The sequence below is a fragment of the Xiphophorus maculatus genome, unplaced genomic scaffold (genome assembly GCF_002775205.1).
Source record: "Xiphophorus maculatus strain JP 163 A unplaced genomic scaffold, X_maculatus-5.0-male Unplaced_Scaffold_BN000168F, whole genome shotgun sequence".
NCBI lineage: Eukaryota > Metazoa > Chordata > Actinopteri > Cyprinodontiformes > Poeciliidae > Xiphophorus > Xiphophorus maculatus.
The window spans coordinates 6,659-28,719 of NW_019369765.1; the positions used below are offsets into that span (position 1 = coordinate 6,659).

At 37.9% G+C, this 22,061-nt stretch overlaps 3 non-coding genes across 3 annotated transcripts; all 3 read left to right on the forward strand.

Moving 5' to 3' along the window:
* The first annotated feature begins 21,573 nt into the window (after window positions 1-21,573).
* trnav-cac lies at window positions 21,574-21,646 on the forward strand. The gene has a single exon. It is a non-coding gene; the product is annotated as a tRNA-Val (tRNA).
* A 130-nt stretch (window positions 21,647-21,776) lies between these two features.
* Window positions 21,777-21,849, forward strand: trnav-uac. The gene has a single exon. It is a non-coding gene; the product is annotated as a tRNA-Val (tRNA).
* A 137-nt stretch (window positions 21,850-21,986) lies between these two features.
* On the forward strand, window positions 21,987-22,058 carry trnaq-cug. The gene has a single exon. It is a non-coding gene; the product is annotated as a tRNA-Gln (tRNA).
* The last annotated feature ends 3 nt before the right edge of the window (window positions 22,059-22,061 follow it).

Genomic DNA, 22,061 nt, shown 5'->3' on the forward strand with positions numbered 1-22,061 from the left:
TAGACTAAACATTGCCCATTTACTTTAAGGTGCGAACTGTGTTTTGACCTCATGCTTTGTGTGCCGTCATTAAGCTTCTGGCATGATTTTACTCCAACATTTAGCCTCCCTTTTTGACAAAATATGTACAATTGATTTAAATTAGAATTAGTCGTAATCCATGCACAGACTCAGCTTTCAAGTATGGTCCACTAATTTTAATAAGGTGTCAGACAGGCTATGGGGTAAGTCACCCCAGAACCCGAGCAAAGACCAAAATCACAACCAAGACCAATTGTGATGTGTGTTAGGGATCCTTGTCTTGTATGGATGTAACAATTTCTCGAATAATTCAAGAATCTTGATTTTTAAAATTTCTGGAGGAAAGATTACTTGTCTCGAAGTTTTGTTAAATTCTGCTATTTTATTTACCACGCTGTGTTCTGGCCGGATGATTATTTGTGTTACGCAACACTCTCACGTCCACCAATGAGCTGTTGACGAACGCCAAGTGCTATTAGTGGAGGATGATGATGATACACACTTTTTGTCTCTTTCTTGGTGAGAAAGAGACAAAAAGTGTGGATTGCTTTAAACTAAATAGAAAAGATAAAAGCGCAGTGTGTGTATTGCAAAACAATGGCACGTCCTCAAACCCCTCAGCAGGAAACATCCACTACATGCATCAAACTTGTTCGTGGAGCCTATATAGGATTATGTTTTTGTTTCCTTTCAAAAGTTTTATCTGAGAGTGTTACTGCAGATTCTGGCATGCTATACATGTGCAAGGAAATGCATTTTGGTTAACATTAAAAGTACTTGTTGATCAAGAAAAGTAACAAGAAAAAGAAAAAGTTCTTCCAGAGAAAACAGAGGGAAAGGTAAATGATAACAGTAATGTCCTTCAAATGCTCTGCAACCAATAGTAATTTTAAATGTCTATTTATCAAAATGTTTTGGCCTAATATAACTGCTCGAATGGCTTCCAACAGACCCCCTTCCAATCCTAGTGATGCCTCTGCCTAATCCCCAACCTTTCGTTTCAAACCTAGGATAAAATATGGCATTTTCTAAGACCTAAAAACTCAATGGCTGCCTCACATACACATAAATATGAACACATCCATATTAGTCTAGTGAGTCCACAGTCCCACACATGTTTAAAAAGATATTGATTCGGTTGTTTATTCAAGGTATTAGCCCTAAGTCCTATCAGACCCTCAGAATGTTTTTTCCATAGCTGTTTAAACCTAATTAGATTCCCAAAAAGGAGAAAACATACAGCAGACGAGGCGAGTGAACGAAGAGGCATACATGAAAGGGGAACACTAGGAGTACCGGAGAAAGGCAACTCACTGGAGTTTACAACACAACAAACTAGTTTTCTGGCACGCAGAGACGAGGCACACAGAGAGACAATGGGGTGTCACAGAGTCCCCGTGTCTGAGGAAGTTTTCTGCAAAGCATCAGGAATCCCCTACATCAGACTGACTGATGAGTCACAAAGCAGGCCGCAGTTGACTTCATTTGGACTGGAGCTGCTTTCAATTACTGCAAGTGTCACGCTGGCTCCTGGCCTGTTGCGGGCCTTTGAGGAAAACAGGACTTCCTATTGTTGAAGAGCCAAGACTGCAGACTGTAGAGGAACTCAAGTTTGATCTATTTCGGTTCTGTGTCAATGTCATTAAGAACTGTGTTGGTTTAGGTTGGCCTTAGGTGCAGGCTGAATAATGAAGCTTAGGGCAAGGATTCTTTGACTCAAGAGTTGCACTATGACCGTTGTGTGGTTCCATACATCTTTGAGTTTTGAATTTCAGAAGTGAATGTTAATTTTGCAAGTTAGTGAGCAGATTCAAAATGAAAATTTAATGAGTTCCAAACTTTTGGCATACAAGAGTATTTTGAGGTAAAAACTAAAGAAATTAAGAATTTAAACATAAAAATATGTGAGAAACTTAAAATGCATGCTCAAAAGAAGTTTGAGCATGCAAACTATTTCTCAACTATTATTGAGAAACGATTGCTTACTGGAGGGGTGGACTCTGTTGAAGTTTGAAAGATTTTAACCCAATAGATTCACCTTCATAAGTGGAGCATTGCAGTTTTCGGTATGATGCTCAAGGAGATGGAAAAAAACGAGAAAGAAATTGAGAAAGGTCAGAAGAAGGTTTTTGAGGAGATAAGACTAGAGGATAGGAAAGAAGGATAGAGAGAACACAAGACAACACCCTAAAAGTCTGCTTTTACACCTGCAGAAAAGGAGAAAAAAAACTGGCCCAAGAAACCACACAGACAAACAACATATGCATATATAATAATAGCAAATAGAACATCACTGAAAAGTACACAGTACAAGTTAATACAAGATGTATTTAGCGTCAACCAACATAGACAATATGAACATTATAATAAATATGAATATTGAGTTTTTTGCATGAAAGGGGAGAAATATGTGGAGATGCACTTCAAGTTGTCTGTTATGTATATGGTAGAGGACCAGTGATGCTGTGGACCTGTTTCTGTTCCAAAGGCAAAGGAAACCCCATTAGAGTTAATGGTATCAGGAACTATTAGTCGTCCCAAAGGATCTGAGAGAAGATCTTGCAGTTCTTATTTGAAAACTGAGAGTAGATCATTACAGGGTTCTTCAAGCTAGTAATAGGTCTAGAAAATACAGCTGGAAAAACACAAATTGCAAAAATCAACCTTCTTCCATGGCCGACTCAGTCCTCAGACTTAACACTGAATAAACGGCCTTAGGTTATCTGGAGAACTAATGATCTACACAATCAATAATTTGATCCAGGATTTTATAATCTCCTAAAACTACACATGAAGTTCTCTTTTTGTGAACTTCTCAACATTTTGTGCTTGAATGAAACTCTTGACCCCGCCTGAACTAAACTATTTTCTTTTGCCTTTTGTGACTCTGAGGAGAGCAGCAGCAACCAGATGATTAGAATAATCAGGACTGCTGGAGTAGTTTTTAAAGTTATTAACATAAAGACCTCTGAGCTCTCTAAGAAACTAGCTGATTTCTCTATTGGGCTGTTAAAAACTGAGGTTAATGGCAACTGAATATTTGAATAGAATGCTGAATAATAGCAGCTATGGAACATAAAAGTGTGGAAGTTGAGTGTGGCCAAAGAATAAGAACGAAGACTTTATTATTATTATTATTATTATTATTATTTCCAAACCACGCTAGTATACTGTTAGTATTGACAGTCACAAACTGTCAATACTAACAGGGCATACATACAGGAAGGGTAAGACACAATACATAACTTCCTGTTCAGGCAATGTAAAGTCAAGGATGTTTAAAATCCCAATTTCTTTGGAGATTAAACATAAATGTTCGCTGTCAATAAAATCAAAGGGAAAATATTGAAGCCTAAATTTACAGAATGAAATTTAATTAATGAACTTTACCTGTTGGTGTTGTTTTTCTGTGGAATGTGACTCCAAATCATGCATGGAAAATCTGCTTATGTGAGTATTGCATGTTCTGTTATGACCTTTTTATGGTTTACACAATCTTAGGGAAAATTTGGCAGTTTTCCAACTGACAATGATCGACATCCTCCACAAGGAGGGCAAGACATAAAAAGACATGGCTAAAGAAGCTGGCTATTCACAGAGTGCTGCATCCAAGTACATTAACAGAAGGTTGAGTTTTAGAAAAAATGTTTGGTACAACAAGGTACACAAGCAGTAGCGACAACCAGAGCCTTCAGAGGATTGTGAACCAATCCTTGATTCTGCACTTTCAAGGATTTGAGGGAGACGCACAAGGGGGAGGACTGCAGCTGGAGTCAGCCCTTCTACAGCCATTATGAACAGGAATGGCAAGAAGGTGGTCAACAAAAATGGAACAATACAAAAATGGAGGGAAATGCTCAAGAAGCAAAAGGTACCTTGGAGTGCTGTGGTGGCGCAAGGGTAAAGCACAACCCACAAATGGAGGCCTTGATCCATCACAGGTTTGAGTTTCGGTCAGATGACCTTTACCGCATGTCTTCCCACTCTCTCATCACCTATTTTCCTCAAATAAAGACTGCTAGAGCCAACATAACCTTTCAGCAAAAGGAACCTTAAGCATACAAGCACACCTTTGGGGGTTCTTCAAGCAAAATTCTTTCCAGAATTTTGAGGATCACAAGAATGGAGGATGGACTCAGCACATCAAGAGCCTCTACGCACAGGCATGGGATGCAAATGTCTTTCCTGGGCTAAGGAGAAAAAAAACATAAGTGGACTGTTATTCAGTGGTCCACTGCCCTTTATTGGGATTAAAATTAAAGATTCTATCTCATGTGGAAATCAAGTTTCCAGAGTCTGAAGGAAGAGTAGAGCGGAACATAATCCACATTTCTTTAAGTCCAGTGTGTAGTGTCCACAATCAGTTGGATTTTCTTAAGTGCACAGTCAATGCAGCTGTCTAGCAGGAAATATTAATGCTTCCTTCATACAAGCTGCAGCATACATGAATGGATATGCTGATTTGATTTTCCAGCATGGACTTGGTGCCGGCCCACACTGCTAAAAAAAACCCCAAATGATTTTCTACTTTATTGTGCTGCTCATTTATTTACGGAAGAACACCAGTTTTTCTTTAGAGAAAAAAATCTTTCATCAGGGCTGTAATGAACTTGTAGCAGAGATTACTCTTTCACTGCTGGTGGTCTGTCTTCCTGACCTTGTTGTCAAACCTGCGGGAGACATAGTCTTTGGCAGGCAAACTGCCAGTATGGCAGGCTGTTTCAACATTGGCTCAACTTCACCACCAACCTCATTCCGGCTGTGGATAGAATTTCATCTTCAGCACTGCTCTCCCAGAAACAGTGGCAATGCCAAGCACACGTCAAGATGATGGCAAACAGTCCTGAAGTCTACCAGTGGCTAGATTCACCTGACTTCTCCTTGAGAGTCTATCAAATCTAAGCCAGTAGCTAGAGGGATGGCAGCAGGGTTTCTTCAACCAATGCCACCAAAACAGTTGGTGTGTCCAACCCTGGCATCCTTCCTCTCCTTATGTCTGTTCTTCTTCTTGCCTTTAGGTGGCACCAAGGTTCCACCCATGCTTGAGGTCTAACTGGCTAATAATTTGATCATTTTTCTTGAGCTTCACAAATATGCACTTGATTGTCTTGTCCTTTCTAGATAGATAGATAGATAGATAGCATTTATTGTCATTGAACAGAATTCAACGAAATTTCCATTGCAGCTCCCGTGCAAAAGGTCAAATATATACAGTATAAATAAGCAAACACACAATAATAATAATAACAATATATACAACTAAATTAACTAAAGGCACTCAACCACACCAAAGAAGTAGCAGCAGGTCCAATTATGGCAAAGTACAGATAATGTGACAGTGCAAAGTGCAGAACAGTGTGGCTGTGTGGGGGTGGGGGATATGTATGTGTGACTGCGAGGTTATGATATGTGTGTGTGTGTGTGGGGGGGGGGGGGGGGGGGGCAGGGAGTAATGGCTCTGACGGCTGTGGGGAAGAAACTGTTTCTCAGTCTATTTGTTGTAGTCCGTATATTCCTGTACCGCTTGCCTGATGGCAGCGGCACAAACAGTCTGTGGCCTGGGTGGCTGGGATCCATGGCTATGGATCCAGCTCTCTTCTTGACCCGGTCTGTGTAAATGGAGTCCAGGTCTGGGAGGGGGCATCCCACAATGCCTTGTGCTGTTCTCACCACCCGTGTCAGTTGTTTCCTCTCCAGTGCTGTGCAGCTACCATACCACACAGTCATGTTGAGGCAGAGGATGCTCTCGATCATCGCCCTGTAAACCTATAATGTTCTGTCAGTAATACTGAGTAGAGTTGGATCTCTAGTGGTCATATTTTGTATATTTAGTGTTCCTGTAGGTAGTTTTAAACTTTAAGTGGAAACTGAACAGCAACAGTTTTCTTTCTTTGCATTGTATGGTCAGGCCAGGAAAATACTCAAGCAAGGAAAGCACTCTGTCAATTTTGAGAAGGCTGGAATTGATGGTAAAATGATGATTTACTAAAGCCGTCCATGCAAATCATCAGCCACCGTAAGAACTAGACAAAAACAAGTAAAAATTACAATCGTTTTCATCACTCTTTAAGCATAGCTTGTTATAGCAGTACTAATGCGTTTTATTAATGTTTGAAAATGCTGACCGTTAGCATCTACATGGGTTTTTCATTTACATTGTTTGTTCTTACAGTTTTACAGTGTGCCTTATGTAAAGCTTTGGAAACAATCCCAATGTGCTGCTTTTCTTTTGAAGAAAACTGTTGAGCTCACCTGTACAAACAAGCAGAATACATTTCACAGAAAAATCCCAAGAAAATACACAGAAGACAATTGTCACAAAATTACAGCATGTGGAAAAGTTCCAGGGGTTAGAGCTCATAAAGCAAATATATATGCATATTTCTAGCTTTTTTCATGCAAACACCTTCAGTCATAAAGGATTCTTGCTGCCAAACTGCTGCAATGCTGTGGTTAGTAACTTTAAACATGCCAGATAGATCTTTGGAACTCTTTGTACATATTGCCATTAACTTGAAATAGCTGCACATTCAAGCAAAGGACAAGTTCAGACTTTAGGACTATGTAAATATAGACTGGTAACGAGCAGCATTTGGGTTGTGTTTAGGAGGGGTTATTAAAATGCCAGTAACCCTGGAAACTCCATCTAATATTTACTTGTTTATGAGCACTTTGGCTATGATTCAATTATCCATCAGTGACAGCAAAATGGCTGCTGTAGATAGTGTGGAAATACATGAGATCAATGACATATCATAGGGTGTGAAGATTTAAGAGCTGCCATGGAGGTTCATTTGATTTTCATTTATTATTCTTATAATCAGCTTTTTCTAATGGGCTTGTTTGTACTGGTGACAAATGTGAGTCCCAGTGATTCAATTGTTTGTTTTCAGCTCCATTCATCTGCATTATCTCAAGCTAACATAATTAGGCAGGTTGATGAAAGATTAGCCAATGTGTGTGTGGGGGTGTGTGAGTGTGTGTACTGGTTTAGATATCCTATTTAGGACCATTTTTGGCATATTTATCAACCCTCTCAAGACCAATAAACCTTATAGGGACCAAAGCTGGGTCCTACTACTGTTAACCCTCTTATGTAGGATTAACCCTGGTTAAGATTATATCTGGGAAATGACATTAGTCAATTCCCAACTAATGTTGGGATATTGTTTTCATGTTTATTTTCTCCACCATAAGTGATGATGCTCATTCTGGTCAAACAGTTCAGTTTTAATTTCATCAGACAAGAGGACATGTCTTCAAAAGTTTTTTTTGCCTGAAATCTTGCTTTTTTTTTTCTAAGTTTAAACATGGGTACATGTACAGGTTCCACTGTGGGAAGTGACTCTGCTACTAGTTTCCAGCAGGAATTTCACAAGATCTTTTGTTGTTGCTTTGGAGTTAATTCACACGCTGATACTGTCTTTTATGGACAGTGTGATGTCTGCACATTCTTCTGATATTTATATTTCTGTATAATCGATTGAACAGATGAACCTTCAGGAATCTGAAATATGGTCCCAGGGATGAAAGAGACTTGTGGGGGTCCACAGTTCTCTTTTCACCATATTTTCCACCAACTTCTTTAGATTTGCCTTTGATGTCGCATAAATAAGCGGTTTGATGCTCAAACACATGAACAGCTGTGCCTCTATATAGCTCAAATATTCAGAAGTTCACAAAGGCATAAAATTATCATCTGGTCTTCCTGTCATTGCCTAAAGGCATAATAATGCCAGTGTGTGTCACTCATTATTCTGGCATTTAGCAAATCGAAATAATGATAGAAATCCTAAGTGACCTAAAACAGAAAAAAGCTCAATCTGAACTCAAGTCAGAAAGTAAGCAAAAAAAAGAGCTTCTATTTCTACAGCGTCTGTAAATTTCTGGTTTTCGCTCATGTACGACAGAGACAACTGATTAGTCATTATTAAAAAAAAAAAAAGAATATTTTCATGTTCTATTTGGATTTTGATGGCGATTCCTCCTTGTCAAATTAAAGTCTGCTTGCATGATTTCACATTTGTATGAGCTCTCAGTTCACCCACTCAAATGTCAGCAGTGCCACAGTTTTCCCACAGTACATCAAAGTGGGAAGATTAAAACGTCAGCTGCGCCCTGCGCCTCGCTGTATATCTGTGTATGTGACCACAGCAAAGACAGCAGTGATGATCCAACCCTCACAGCTGAGTGGCTGGTACATATTGAGCTGTAAAAAACAGCCAGCGGGCATGTCCTTGGATCAAAGCCCCACCTCATACACTTAACGACACATATGCCCTCTTTGCGTTATGCGTTTGTGACCGTGTGCATCTCAATGGTACCTATTATGAAACGAGGACAAGAGAGATATGCAGAAGCACATAAACGTTGTCTTTATTAGCTACAGAAATTGACAGAATATAACAGGTTAGTTACAATGAGGCATTGTTATGATTTGTTGAGAATCAGACAAGGACAAATATTTCGGACATTACATTCAGCCAAAGAAAGGTTGTCAGTAGCTGCGTTTTAATTGACCATGTAATTGTGCAAAGTAGAATTATGGAAATAAATTGACTTAATGGAAACATGCCAATTTCAAAGAAACTATGGGGTTTTGATAAAAAGTTTTTTGTGGTATAATGAGGTGGATTTTTGGTTGTATCGAAATTAGTGTCACAAAGCTGCAGTGGGAACAATTTTTTCGCTTCCCAAAAGTCACGGGATCACGACTGGCAAAAAAGACGAAGATGATGGCAGGAAGTGGCAGGATGACTGACTTCTTCATGTGTGATTTTAATTGTGTTTCATATATATTGGAAACACCACAATTGAAAAATACTTTTCTTTTTTTCTGTTTTTCTTTTTTTTTTAAATCAGCGGATCATCAACATTTCCAATGGAAACCTGGCTAACATTGCAGTTCTTTCTCCAACACCGCTCCCCTCATGCCTGCAACCTTTTAGCCAATCAGCTCCGGTCTTTTGCTCCAGCATTCTCTCTCCCAGCATTTATCCTCTCCTCTTTCACTGACCCCTCGCTTATTTCTCCTGTTAATCTCCCTTTGCTTCATGTTCCTGGACTTTGTTCCCTGCGGACTCCAAACAGTTTTTGTATTCTCAATTAAAACGCTTTTTTCATTGTTATCGCCTGGTTGCCAGCTTGCATTTTGTTCCCCTTCCTGCACACCCATCATGACAACATCCTATTTTCTAATTTCATAATTTCTCACCCAACAGGCTTAAAAGCTTTTTTACTAAACATGTTTCTCAGTTTTTATAGGCATCAAGATAATGTGCACTGAGCTGTAGTAGATGCATTTGAACAATTCTTGTTAAGTTGTCAAACATCTAAATTATTCCTCAGAAATAATTTTAGTTCCACGCCAAACTGAGCCTGTCTGCTCTGTTAAAGATCTGCAGTGAGAACATGGGTTGCTATCATAAGTCAGAAAATACATTATTCACTTCTTCAAATGGATTCCTCTTGACTTCACCTTACTAAAATCAACTCTGATTTGGTCATCAGAGGACACCAAATCAAAACTGACCTGTCTTTGATTCCCAATGCATGCTTTCAGGAAATGTAGTTTTTCTGCAGTAAAAAAACAAAAAACTTTCACTAAATATTAAAAGGTTGGTGAACACTACATGTGCTAATGTCTGTCATGTTGAATGAAGTCTTACTGAAACTGTTGTGCAGTTGAAAGCAGCAGAAAAGCTGAGAGTGGAAAGGAATTTGTAAAGGAATTCATTTATTTATTATAAAGAAATAAAGTAGCTACAGAGAGAAAAAATAAAAAAACAGAATCTCAATTAGCTTTTTAAGTGCTAAACTAGTACTGGATTTCCTCCTACAGTCATGTTGGGTTTCTTCACCCACATGTAGAACAACCACAGGAGAACAGGAATCAGTTAAATGATGCTTATTTAAACAATATGAACAGATTAGTTGAGAGAATATGATCCCTGGGACAGGCTCACGGAGTCGTCTGCACACTAGGGGACAGCAGAAGGAGATGGTGAGTTTGCAGTATTAGGAAATGGGAACTGCAAGATGAATTGGACTGATCTTACTTGTTGTGATGATAATTTCCTTCAAGGAGAGGGGAGACTGCGGGTTCAGGGTCTTGGGGACTTTGTGCGTGTCTTCGAGGTGATCCAGGTTCCAGAGGGTGGGCTTGGTTGAGTGGGTTCCGGGTGAATATGTGGAGGCTGCGGTGGAGGGCGGGCAGGTAAGTTCAGGTGTGGAGGAAGACAAAGGAGCGGTCCGACTGCCAGCTGGAGAATCCAGGAACTGCTTGTGATCAAACTGAGGGGAAGATGGAACTCGGGCAACCAATGGATAATGATTAGTGATGGCAACACCGATGCGTCGACGCATGCGTCAATCCCATAGACAAAACCTCGTGTCGGTGCGCGTATTGCTTTCAGCAAGTCACGTGACCGATACAGGAATTGTTTTGAAATGACACTGGCGCCAAACTGTTTATAAGGAAGCAAATCTGTCAACGGGATGCATTTGTCAAAAGAATTCTTGATCTTTTATGGTACAACGTCAACTATGGAGCCTCAAGGCAAAGGAAAGGTTTCGTAGTTTGGGACCATTTTGATCTTACGTCAGAAAATAAGGTATTGGTTCTCACTTCGTTGTTTCATCCAGTTCTTTTCAGTTTCTACTTGATCTATCTGAATCCAAATTCAGCTGAAATTGACTCTTAGTTTACTTTCATATTATGTTCTGCAGGTTAAGTGTTGCATATGTTTGACAGAACTGTCTTATTTAAATAAATCCACCTCCTCAATGCTGAGGCATTATAGAGCCAGACTATCAGAATGAAGTTCCAGATACACCTAGGATGAACTCAGGTATACATTTGTAGCCATTCTACAAATTATAAATGATTTCATATAAATGTATCGTTTACTTCATTTTTTTCTACACCAGGAGAAGTTGTGTCAAAAAAAGCATAACAAACAAAATTTCCAAATGTTGGAAAAATGTATGTTTTTCAATGAAAATTTGTGGGGAAAAAGAAAAACAAAATCAGTCCGCAAGCATCCTCATTCCAAACATGTTCACTTAAATTTTCACTTTATGGTACATGTTCACATTATTTATTGACTGCATCTAATAATATCACATAAATTTGGAATTTAACTGAAGATATGACATAATACACTATATAATATACAATAAAATACAATGGCTTAAATCTTATTGTATAGACTAGGTCATCAAATCAGTCTGTCAACTATGTTGCCTGTAGGGATTTTTAATGTCCAGCAGGTGTCAGTATTCAGTGACACAGTATCAACACAGTATCAATACAGTTTTGCTATGGGTCGAAACGCTTCATCATGCCTCATTTACCCTTCACTAGTAACGATCCACGGCGTTACTAGGGGAGAGAATCCAGATAGGTAGAACAAGGTCTTCACAGGGAGTATCCACAGCATCACAAGGAAACACCTGAGAGAAAGGAGGCAACCAGAATAAATTACCAAGAGTCACTTCTTGGGAAAACACAGAGAGTTACCTCAGGGGGGCTCAGAGTACCATTAATGGCAAACACTCAGGCGCTGAAGTGCTGGCAGTTTGCTCCTCTTAAGCTCCAGGATAATGAGATGATGAAACACAGGTGCGCTGAATAGCGGGCACGCCCCACCAGGAGAGCAGCCTCTGTCACCATCTAGTGGATAAAGGAAGAAGCAGGAGGCAAACAGGAAAACACAAAGAAGACCAAGAACCCCGGTATCCAACATCTACAAATGTAAGTGGACATGATGGTACTCTGTTTTTTTTTTTCGTTTTTTTTTCTTCAATTTTGCTCCCCTATTTTACAACATAATCAGGTTCGGATGCTCTAATTTCTGCTGCAGCACCAGCTACTTTCTCTGAAAATCATCAACAGTTGATGCTTTTACAGTGCAGCTAATAACACCATGATTCAAGCCAACACCAGGCAGATGAAGGCAGAAAACAGTTAAATCTCTTAGCAGTCAGAAAAAGAAGATCTTATAATATCTAAGGTATATGAGTTCAAGCTGCGCTCAGTTCTTTTCTGGCAAATTCTGTAACTACTTATGTGTGAATCTGTATCCAGGGAGAACAGAATCAAACAGAAAAACACAAGCAGGAGAAATGACAGCTGTATCAGTTAAAACTGCCAGCATCTTTCTTGTGATATTTAGAAAAAGTTTGCTTAAAATTTTCTTGACAGTTTGATGGAAACAGAACCTTGCTCTGGTGTGTTTCTTTCCTTGCACCAATTTGAACAAACTGGTTATCCTCCATTGTGGGGATTCTATGGTAACATCTGGTGTCAAACTGCATGTTTTAACTATAGAATCACTTTAACCCGTTGCAGGTCAAATTGACCCGTTTTAAAGTTTAAGATTTAAAAAAAAAATACTTGGAAGTATTTTTTTGCATGAAACTTTTTCTGTTTGTCTTAATAGGTGCACTCTACATATAAATTGAAAATTTATTCATTTTACACATTTGCACCCCCCCGGGTCTACTTTTTACATAGATACTGATTTGACTGCCGGGTCAATTTGACCCGGCAGTCAAATTGAAGGGTAAAAAAATTTTTAAAAAATGTCCAATTCCATATGTTTCTTTGTAGCTATGAACCATATTTCACCACACACACACAAACACACCACACAACACGCCTACATGCACATGTGCACCCCCACAAGCCCACTTTCTCACTATTCTCTTTACGTCACTAGGAAACTGCGAGAAAGCAGGTGTTCATACAACTTTTGACGGGAACCTTTTCTGTTCCCGTGGAGAAACTCCACCCACACTGAGATTGTGGAAGTGGAGGAAAACATTAATACTCTCTGCATGACTCATTTGTCTTGATTTTAATTAGCGGGTCAATTTGACCCAGAACAGTATGTGTGTCTCAAGTTCAATTATAAAGATCGCCCATTAAAAAGAAAATCAAAATGTAATATAAACATTTTTTCAAAAGATCAATTTCAAGGAAATTATTGTTTTTTGTGTGTCTAGATTTTTTCCAGTGGACATAAAAAAATGTAAATTCCATTTTTTATGTCCAAATGAGTAAATGAGTAGGTTGTCATCATTTTTATTTCTCACTTTATTTGTGAGAAATAAAAAAAACATTGTTGCACAAATATTGATTGAAATGGTTAGTATTGGAATTAATAACCAGATACAAAAATGTTTTGGAGGAATTTTTTGGTTTCTGACACTAATGCATGATTAGACACTCCCCGGGTCAAATTGACCCACACACATTATTACTGTACCTCAGAAACGAACATAACAGGAGGGTTAAGTTTCAATTTCCATACCTGAGGGGCCAGAGATGGCAACATAACCCGTTTACACTAAATTATCAATACCAGCCATTTTATTTGAAAATGTTCAGATGTTTACTGTACCAGGTTAGAAATTTAGTTTTAGCCTTGATCTCACTATCTATCTATCTTTCAACCATCTTCACTGTTGCTTGATTTCCTCTTCTCTGTCATCTTCTCTGCCTCCCATTCCTCTCCCTTTAACTGCCTCTTGCATCATTGCCTTTCTTACTGCTTGTATTGAATTGGTAATTTTTCAGGCCTTTCTTCTCTCCCTCTTATCTCCTTTTTCATTTCTTTTCCAATAACTTCTCTGTGTTGTCTCGTGCCATTTGTCTTGAGTTGCATTGATGTAGATGAGCCTCCGCCCTCCAATGACATACACTTTTTTGTTGAAGGTGGCCTCTGCAGGAAACAATGGGGCAAGAGAATGTTTCACGTGGTTACATCACATTAAACCCAAATTTAAAAACGCTGTCTTGAACGAATCTTCTACAGAGGTCAGCATGCACTTTGTCAGACTAGATGAAAAAGTTGAGAGTGTTTTAAAGTGTGTGTAAGACCGTTATTGGTTTAAGTAGAGAAACTCCCTGGAAGCACACAACAGTTTCTTTGTACTGTCAGTACACAGAAGTTTGCTATATAGGTTTTGTAGTGTGCAGTGCTGTTTGTAAAGTTACACTGTAGAAAATTAACAGAAACGACTTGGGTTATTTTGCCTGTCATAACAGACAAAAATGTGGAGTTTTAAAAGTCATATACTCACCATTCTTTTATAAATGTCACTATTTACTGAATATTAAGTTAGCAAATTTACAAACATATTTAGTTAAGCTAAATATTTAGCTCCAATATCCTGTATACACACACACCCACACACCCACACCCCTTATATATATTTATATACGTATATATATATATATAGCAAGCTACATACTTAGCTCCAAACTAAATATATAAGTAGCACTGATCTTATATTTACCATGAATATTTAGCCTTAAGGCAGGGATGTCAAACTCCAGTCCTCAAGGGCCGCTGTCCTGCAGTTTTTAGATGTGCCACAGGTACAAAACACTGGAATGAAATGGCTTAATTACCTCCTTCATGTGTAGATCAGTTCTCCAGAGTCCTGCTAATGACCTAATTATTCTATTCAGGTGTGGTGCAGCAGAGGCACATCTAAAGGTTGCAGGGCAGTGGCCCTCCAGGACTGGAGTTTGACACCTGTGCCTTAAGGTAAATTTTTTAGTTTAGAGCCAAACTAAATATTTAAGGTGCATTGATATTTATCTTTAAATATTTAGATTTTAGCTGAATACTTGGCATGGAAACTAAATATTTAACTTGCTAACTAAATATTTAGTTAGAAGAAAAACATGTAATTACAAACTAAATATTTATCTTGCTAAATGGCCTCACTTCACTGGCTGCCGGTATATTTTAGGATTCATTTTAAAATTCTTATGTTTGTTTTTAAATCACTACATAATCTTGCCCCGGCTTACCTCTCTGAGCTTCTTCACCCATACATACCTTATCGGTCTCTTAGGTCCGCAGATCAGCTGCTTTTGGAGGTACCGAGATCAAGAAGGAAGCTCAGAGGGGACAGGGCTTTCTCTGTCATGGGCCCCAAATTATGGAACAACTTGCCTTTGCAGGTCAGGGAGGCCCATTCACTGTCCACTTTTAAAGCTCGTCTTAAAACCCATCTATTTTATTTGGCTTTCAACTCTAGCGGGATCTAGTTTTAAATTGTATGTTTTGTTTTTAAATTGTAAGTTTTTATTTTATGTTTTTTATTGTTATGTTGTGTTTTGATGTACAGCACTTTGTATCAGCTGTGGTTGTTTTAAAGTGCTTTATAAATAAAGTTGGAATGGTATGGTATGGTAAATAAATAGTAGGTCTGGAACTAAATATTAAGTTTGAAGCTATATATTTAGTTAGAAAAACAAATATTTAGGTTGCTACGTAGATATTTAGTTTGAAACGGGGACATTTATACGTGAATGAATAACAACCTGAAAATATGATTTTGAAAAACGAACGCACTTTTTTTTCTTATGACAAGTTCAATATCCCAAAATATGGCTGTTAATTGTGGACTGTGTAAGTATAGAAATGGCACCCCATCATTTTATGTTGCCCACTTATATATATATTTTTTAAGATTTAATACATTTTAGTTATTTTTTACATTATTTAATACAATTTTTTAAATGCACATCCATGGTGGATTTGTACTATATAAATTTAGGTAATTTGTGTGTAATTTGTTTTTACTACAAACTAAACCACAAACAGTTGCAATGCAAAAAAAAGTGGTTGCTATTAATTTTTAAAAAAACATACAATATTTTTACGTGTTGTATGTTAAAAAAACGGACAGGTAAATAATTATTTTTAAATGCAAATGAATGTCAGTATTCTAGCACATAGTTTGTGCATATTTGTGTTTTTGCATGTATGTTTAAGTCAGTTGTCTTTCATATCAACTTATTAAACCATTTGTGTGTTTCTCTGTGTGGCCTGGCCAATACAAAATGATAGTAATAATATTGTTTAAATATTAATATTAATATTAGGAGAGATGATAAATTGCAGTAAGTAGGGAGATGTAACCCTGTAAACCAGAACAGATGAGATTCCTGTCACCATATCAGATCAGCCACGGTTAATCATTTTCTACTTATTCACTGATGACAGTGATGTTGGTCTGATCTCCATTGGCTGCATATTAATCTTAATCTAATATAATTAAATGTCAACATTGACAATTTTTCACAGTTTGTTTAATTAGTTTAATTTAGTGACCTAAAGTCTTAAGCATGCACCTCATTTTACCTGTAATGAGGTGGGAGTTGTTTTATTTTAAGCTTTATTCGAATCATAGATCTATTTTCACAGAAAAGAAGGACAATCACATCTACCCCCTGTGTTTTAAATATGGAAAAATATTTCTTTGTCCTCAGCTGATTGCAAATAAAGCTCTTTCTTTTTGTCTGCGTCCCGATCTCAATCCAGCTCTCCTTCATCCGGTAATTGGCTCTGACAGCATGGAGGGCCCCCGTGCCGCGCCGAGCGCTCGCATTACTGAACTGAAAATAATAATCATAATTTCTCTGCCTGAGAATTACCGTACATACTGTCTAAGGTGGTGTGTCAGGTTTGAAGCTGCATCTTTGGCCTATTCTTCTGTTGCTATGGAGATGGCGCAGTTGTAAAGCTCCACATTTCAGTCGGCCTCGGAGAAATGAACGCTGTGAATTTAGCTGAATTGCTGATCTCGTCCTGTGTTGTGTGAGTTTTCAAGGTTTCAGGACGTTTCGGAACTTTTTCAATGACAGGTCCTCAGATTCAGCCGAGTGTTACCGAGGTGCCTTCATGGCCCCACAGGCTGACAGAAGACGGAATTAGAATGCTTACTTTCACAGACAGGGGAACCACTGTCCTTTTCTCAGACTGCTGGGAACACTTGGTAAAACTGCAAAAGCACCAATTTATCTTTCTTAAATCCAACATATGGAAATATCTCAGACGTAAGCAAAATCATTTCATCTAAATGGATGGGTGTTTTTGTACAACCTTTATACTTTTTTATTCATTCCAGTTTTCTGTCTAATCCTATTTATGTCCCACCTCTGAATGACCCCGGTAATGATTGTGTTTCCTTCCTGATTGCAGTCATGGACATTAAAGCACCTTTGTCCTCAATTTCAGCAGCAACATAATCACATATGATGTGTGAATGCCTATGAAGGCTTTAAAGCACAAAAGCAATCATTTTATCTAACCTCAGCACAGAAAAAAGGAGGAGAAATTAAGTAGCGTGAGAACGCTGCCAAGTTTACTGAATAAAAATGTTAAATTGAAATTACAGTCACTGATAAATCAGGTGAGGACATTTGAATGACATCTAGTCCATTTGTAATTTTAACCAATTCAATTTCTCTTTAGGTGGCATTTTTAGGTCGCGCACTAGGGGGCAGTATCAATCACATCTGAACTGACACTGGTAAAACTGCGAGTGAAGATCATGAAAGAATATCTCATGTTATTCATATACATGAGATATTCACCTTTTTTCACTCCAGAAAGTGATAGAGGACGTCTTTCACCTTCTGGAGCAAATAATCATATCACAAAAGGCAAAAAACAAAATGTGTTTGTTCAACTGGGTGTTGGTTTTAATAATGCTTCTTGGTAATAAATAGAAAGTGTTTAAAAGCTTGTCTGGTTCAGGACTTGTTATGTATTTTTCAGGCACAAAATTGCCATATTATAGCTCAATAAAGTAACTATGTTACCTTCAGTTATTTGTAATTTAACACCTTGAAATTAGGCTTCTGTCTCTTTAAGAAGCTCCTGCTCTTTCTGAAACTCCGCCTTCAGGAAGTCATCACAACATGGCTCCTCTATTAACCCTTTAACGACAGTTTTACCAGCGTTTCACTGAGAAGTAGCTCCTATAATGAGCAGTTCCACCAAATGTTTGCTAACTGCAGCTGGCTAGTCTGACTTATCGAGTGAACAAAATTACTTGTGTGATTTTAATTGCGCTTGTTATTTAATGGAAACACCGCAAATGGGAAATTGTTTTTGTTTTTCAGCATTAGCGGAATACCAATGTTTTGCACACATTTGCAATGGAATCTCAGCCTAAATGCATCACATACATCTGCTGCTCTTGCTACAGCCCATTTTTGTGTGTCTAAGCAGATAGGTTGTTACAATTTATGTTTAAAATTCAAAAAGCAGAGAGTGACAGAGAGTATTGTAGTAAGTGGATGAGTGAACATTTTCATTTTTGGAATCTTATTTTGAATCTAGAATCTTGGCTCTGTAGGTGTGCTGCGTTAAAACTGAGGGAACTGAGGACAAGCAGGGTGGTGAAAATGGCTCCTGCGGTCGAAGCACATCTTATATAACCGCTTTTCAGAGGGTTTAGTGCAGCTGAGGACTTTACGGTGGTTTTAAATCACAGTCCAGTAATGCATTTATGTATAACTGAACTCATAAGCACTGAGCCTTTTCTCTTCATTGCTGCCTGTGACCAGCTTTTGTCCAAAAAAGCCCTAAACAGCACTCTCCTTCCTTCCCATTCTTCTCCACAGGGATGGGCTCTATGGGTGGGAACCAATCCCTTTGCACTTTTATAACATTTCCTTCAATGATAAATCAATTTCTCAGAAACGGAAAACACGGTAACCCCCTCCCCCCCCCAAATTGGGTTTCTTTATCATTCTGAGAGTCAGATAAAAATAATTTCAAAAAATAATAAGTACCGAGGGATTGGAGGCCATTAGCTGGTGAAATCAGGCTGAGCACATTCGATCAGGCTGCTTATCTGCTGTTAATTACCATTGTAATGGAGCAGAGCACTAGATCCGCTCTCGTCCCCGTTTCTTCTCTCCCTGCATGCGCCCGCCTCTTTATCGGCCTCTTTGCGTGTTGAGAAATGCTAATAAGCTCCGAGTTCCTTCAAATCTTGTTCGTCCTTTCCCGGTCACACTCAGATATACATCAGCTTGTTACCCTTTTCAGATGAGTCACCGTCTGTCTTCTCTGTGCATCATAATAAGGAGCTTAGTCACTTCTGGAGTCCCAGATCTGCAGGAGCATCATTTAGGGAACATTAGAAAACAACACTTACTCAGCTTTGTTTCTGCTTGATGTTTTCAGGGTTAAATAGAATCCCGGCCTACTGTCAACTGCATCATGAGTTGACAGTAGGCCGGGACCACTGAGAGTCCAGTGCTGCCGTCTGTTTCTAATTCCTTTCAGCTCAGAGGACTTTACAGCACTTGCTTGGGGTGCTATTGCAACATGCTCCTCTGCCTTTCTCTGTCAGATCATTCCTTTGTGTTGATTTTCTTAGTTCTTTTTGGTGTTGTGCTGTTTGTGTTTTTGATTTGTACCAACGATTTAAAACTGAAAAATGCTGTTTAGCATCTCAAGGCTTCTAACAGTAACTGATGTACAATCCCAAATCGCAAAGCTGTTGATAAGGAGGCTTCATGGATGCAAAGCACAAAGAAAAAGGAAAAACCGTACGACTTTAAAGGGGCATTATCATGTATTTTTCAGGCACTTTGCACTGTTATCACTACATGTTGGATACACTGTGTTTGTTAACACAGATCAACAGCAGGCCAAACTCAATTTTCATGAGCCAGGAAACAGAGCTTCTTGCTCCTTTATTACAGTCTTCTTGACAGCTTACAATTCTTTGCAATTGTTGCTTGAATAGCTCAATGAAAGGGTTGAGTGAAACTATAAAACAAACAGAAAAAATATGCATCAGTTTTCTTATGTGAAATAAATGCACCAAATAACACTGCTAGTGCCAGAACCATACATTAGAATTAATCTTATCTGTTACTAGTAATAAACAGTCATTTTAGAGATCTTTTCATATGTTAATTAGATCATTAGCATCATTGCTATGCAACAAAGCTCTTGGGCAATTTCTGGAATAAACACATCCACAAAACAATCTCTAAATAAGCTTGTTATAAAACACATTTCAAACAGAACAAAGATTGGACTTACAGCCGTTGCTTTCAAAGGTGTAAATAAAGATTTAGGACACAGGAAGCAAAGTTTGCACATAGATATACAGGCTTTCTCTGTAAAAGTGTCTTAACTGACTACTGCTTCTGTTAACCATAATGCAATGCAACCTCAGAATTCATCTTCATAATAAAATGCATACAATAGGTGTATAGAAGCTTTTTTAAAATTAAATTACCATCTTTAAAACATAAATTGTTACAAATAAATGATAAAAAATTTGATCACTAAATCTTTATGAACTATTTCTAACTTTTAACCTTGGGCAGAACGCACATATAGCACAATCAAGGGGCTATGTTATCTTTAGCGCATAAAATATGCTTTACGTATCAAACAGTATTTAAGAGACATATGACCTTGTAATATAAGGCCTTGAAATTGTACTTTTGTCTCTTTAAGAATTCCTACTCGTTCTGAAAGTCTGTCTTCAGGACAGCAAAAAGTCCAGTGTTGATTCAAATCCCAGAGTTGATTTTAACACTTTTCAGGGTTTATATTTGCCCACACTATTCAGAGTTAAATTAACACTTTCAAAATGGTCACATTTTTAACAGTGAATCAGAGTGGAATGCAATGGTTAACACTAATAAAAGAACAAAAATTAACTACCTTGTTAGTGTTAATTTAACACTTTCGGGGGTTTGGTATTTACTCCAAAACATGTTACTTTACGATTCTGGTTAAAATTAGTTATATTTTTTTTTAAAAACTAGAACAAGTAAATCAATTTTAAACACCTGTTTTATTTTTGCAGCTGTGTTTTCAACATTTTTAGCCGTTGTACAATGAAAAAACGTTCATTAGCAATCCATATAGGTTTTGAATATCAAAATACTTTTAGATCTGGCAATTTTACAAGATCTTTTACTATAAATAGCCTTTAAAGCATTAAAATGAACAAAGGTCTCTTAATAGCTGAAAAAAATAATTGTCAACTAAAAATAAATAAATTATCTTGCTCTTAAGTACCTAACTCTGGGTGATTCCTTCATTTTGCAAACATCAATGTCATACACTGCAAAACATTTATAAAAATTCATTAATGCAGCATCATAAAAGACATAAAACAAAAAATGTCTTTTGAATAACTCAAATTAGTGAAAAATGTTTGACTTAACATAAATTTAAAAATGTAAAAACACACCCCTTTATGTTAATTAATCTTGTGAGCCACCAGTATGTTCATTTCTCTTCTTGTGGCATCACTGAGGGTTTCTGTTGTTCCACACTCTTGCAAAACTTCTTCACCACCAGACATCTGTTATATTACACTTTCAACAGGCTATGAAATTAAGAATAATTACAGAAAAGAAAATAGATGGAGACATTTCGATTACCCAAACATGGCACAAGAGGTTTAAAGAGTTTAGGGACACACTGAAATCATGTTACATTTTTAGCAGACAATCCATTATCAGCATTGTCACCTTTTTGCTTCTTGCACAATATCTCACCTGTGATATTATTGAAATTGATATATTTAAGATGAAGTTTGAGAAAGGCTGAGAAGCAGATGAACATTCTGAGAATGCAACTGTTGCCATCCATGGATGCACTCTGTTTCCAGCCATCTCATGGCAAGACTCAAGAGAACCTTCATACTATAACATCTTCAATTTTGGAACCTCAAACTGAAACATCACCTAACAGATCAGTTTCTGTACTGTAGTGGTTATCACATTGGCTTCACACGCAAAAGGTCTCTGGTTTGACACCAGACAGAAACAGTTTTGTCATGTACTGTTCATCACAGGTGGTTGAAGGTCAACTAGAGTTCCATAGCATAATGTTTTGCTCCCGAAATCCGGCCATTAGAGTCCAAAATGTACTCAGATTAGAACCCTTCAAAGGGAATGAGTGTCTGTAGTGTAGTGGTTATCACGTTTGCTTTACACGTAAAAGGTCTCTGGTTCGAAACCAGACAGAAACAACTTTTGTAATGTTTTGCTTTTCAGAGGGTGTAGTGAGACAACAAGTATCTTCCCCTTTGGTAATGGTTCTTATCCCATTGACTTCAATGCAGGGATCTTTGAAATCAAGGCTACTTCAATAGTGTTTGAACATGGTGGTTCTATGGTGTAATGGTTAGCACTCTGGACTCTGAATCCAGCAATCTGAGTTCAAGTCTCAGTAGAACCTTTT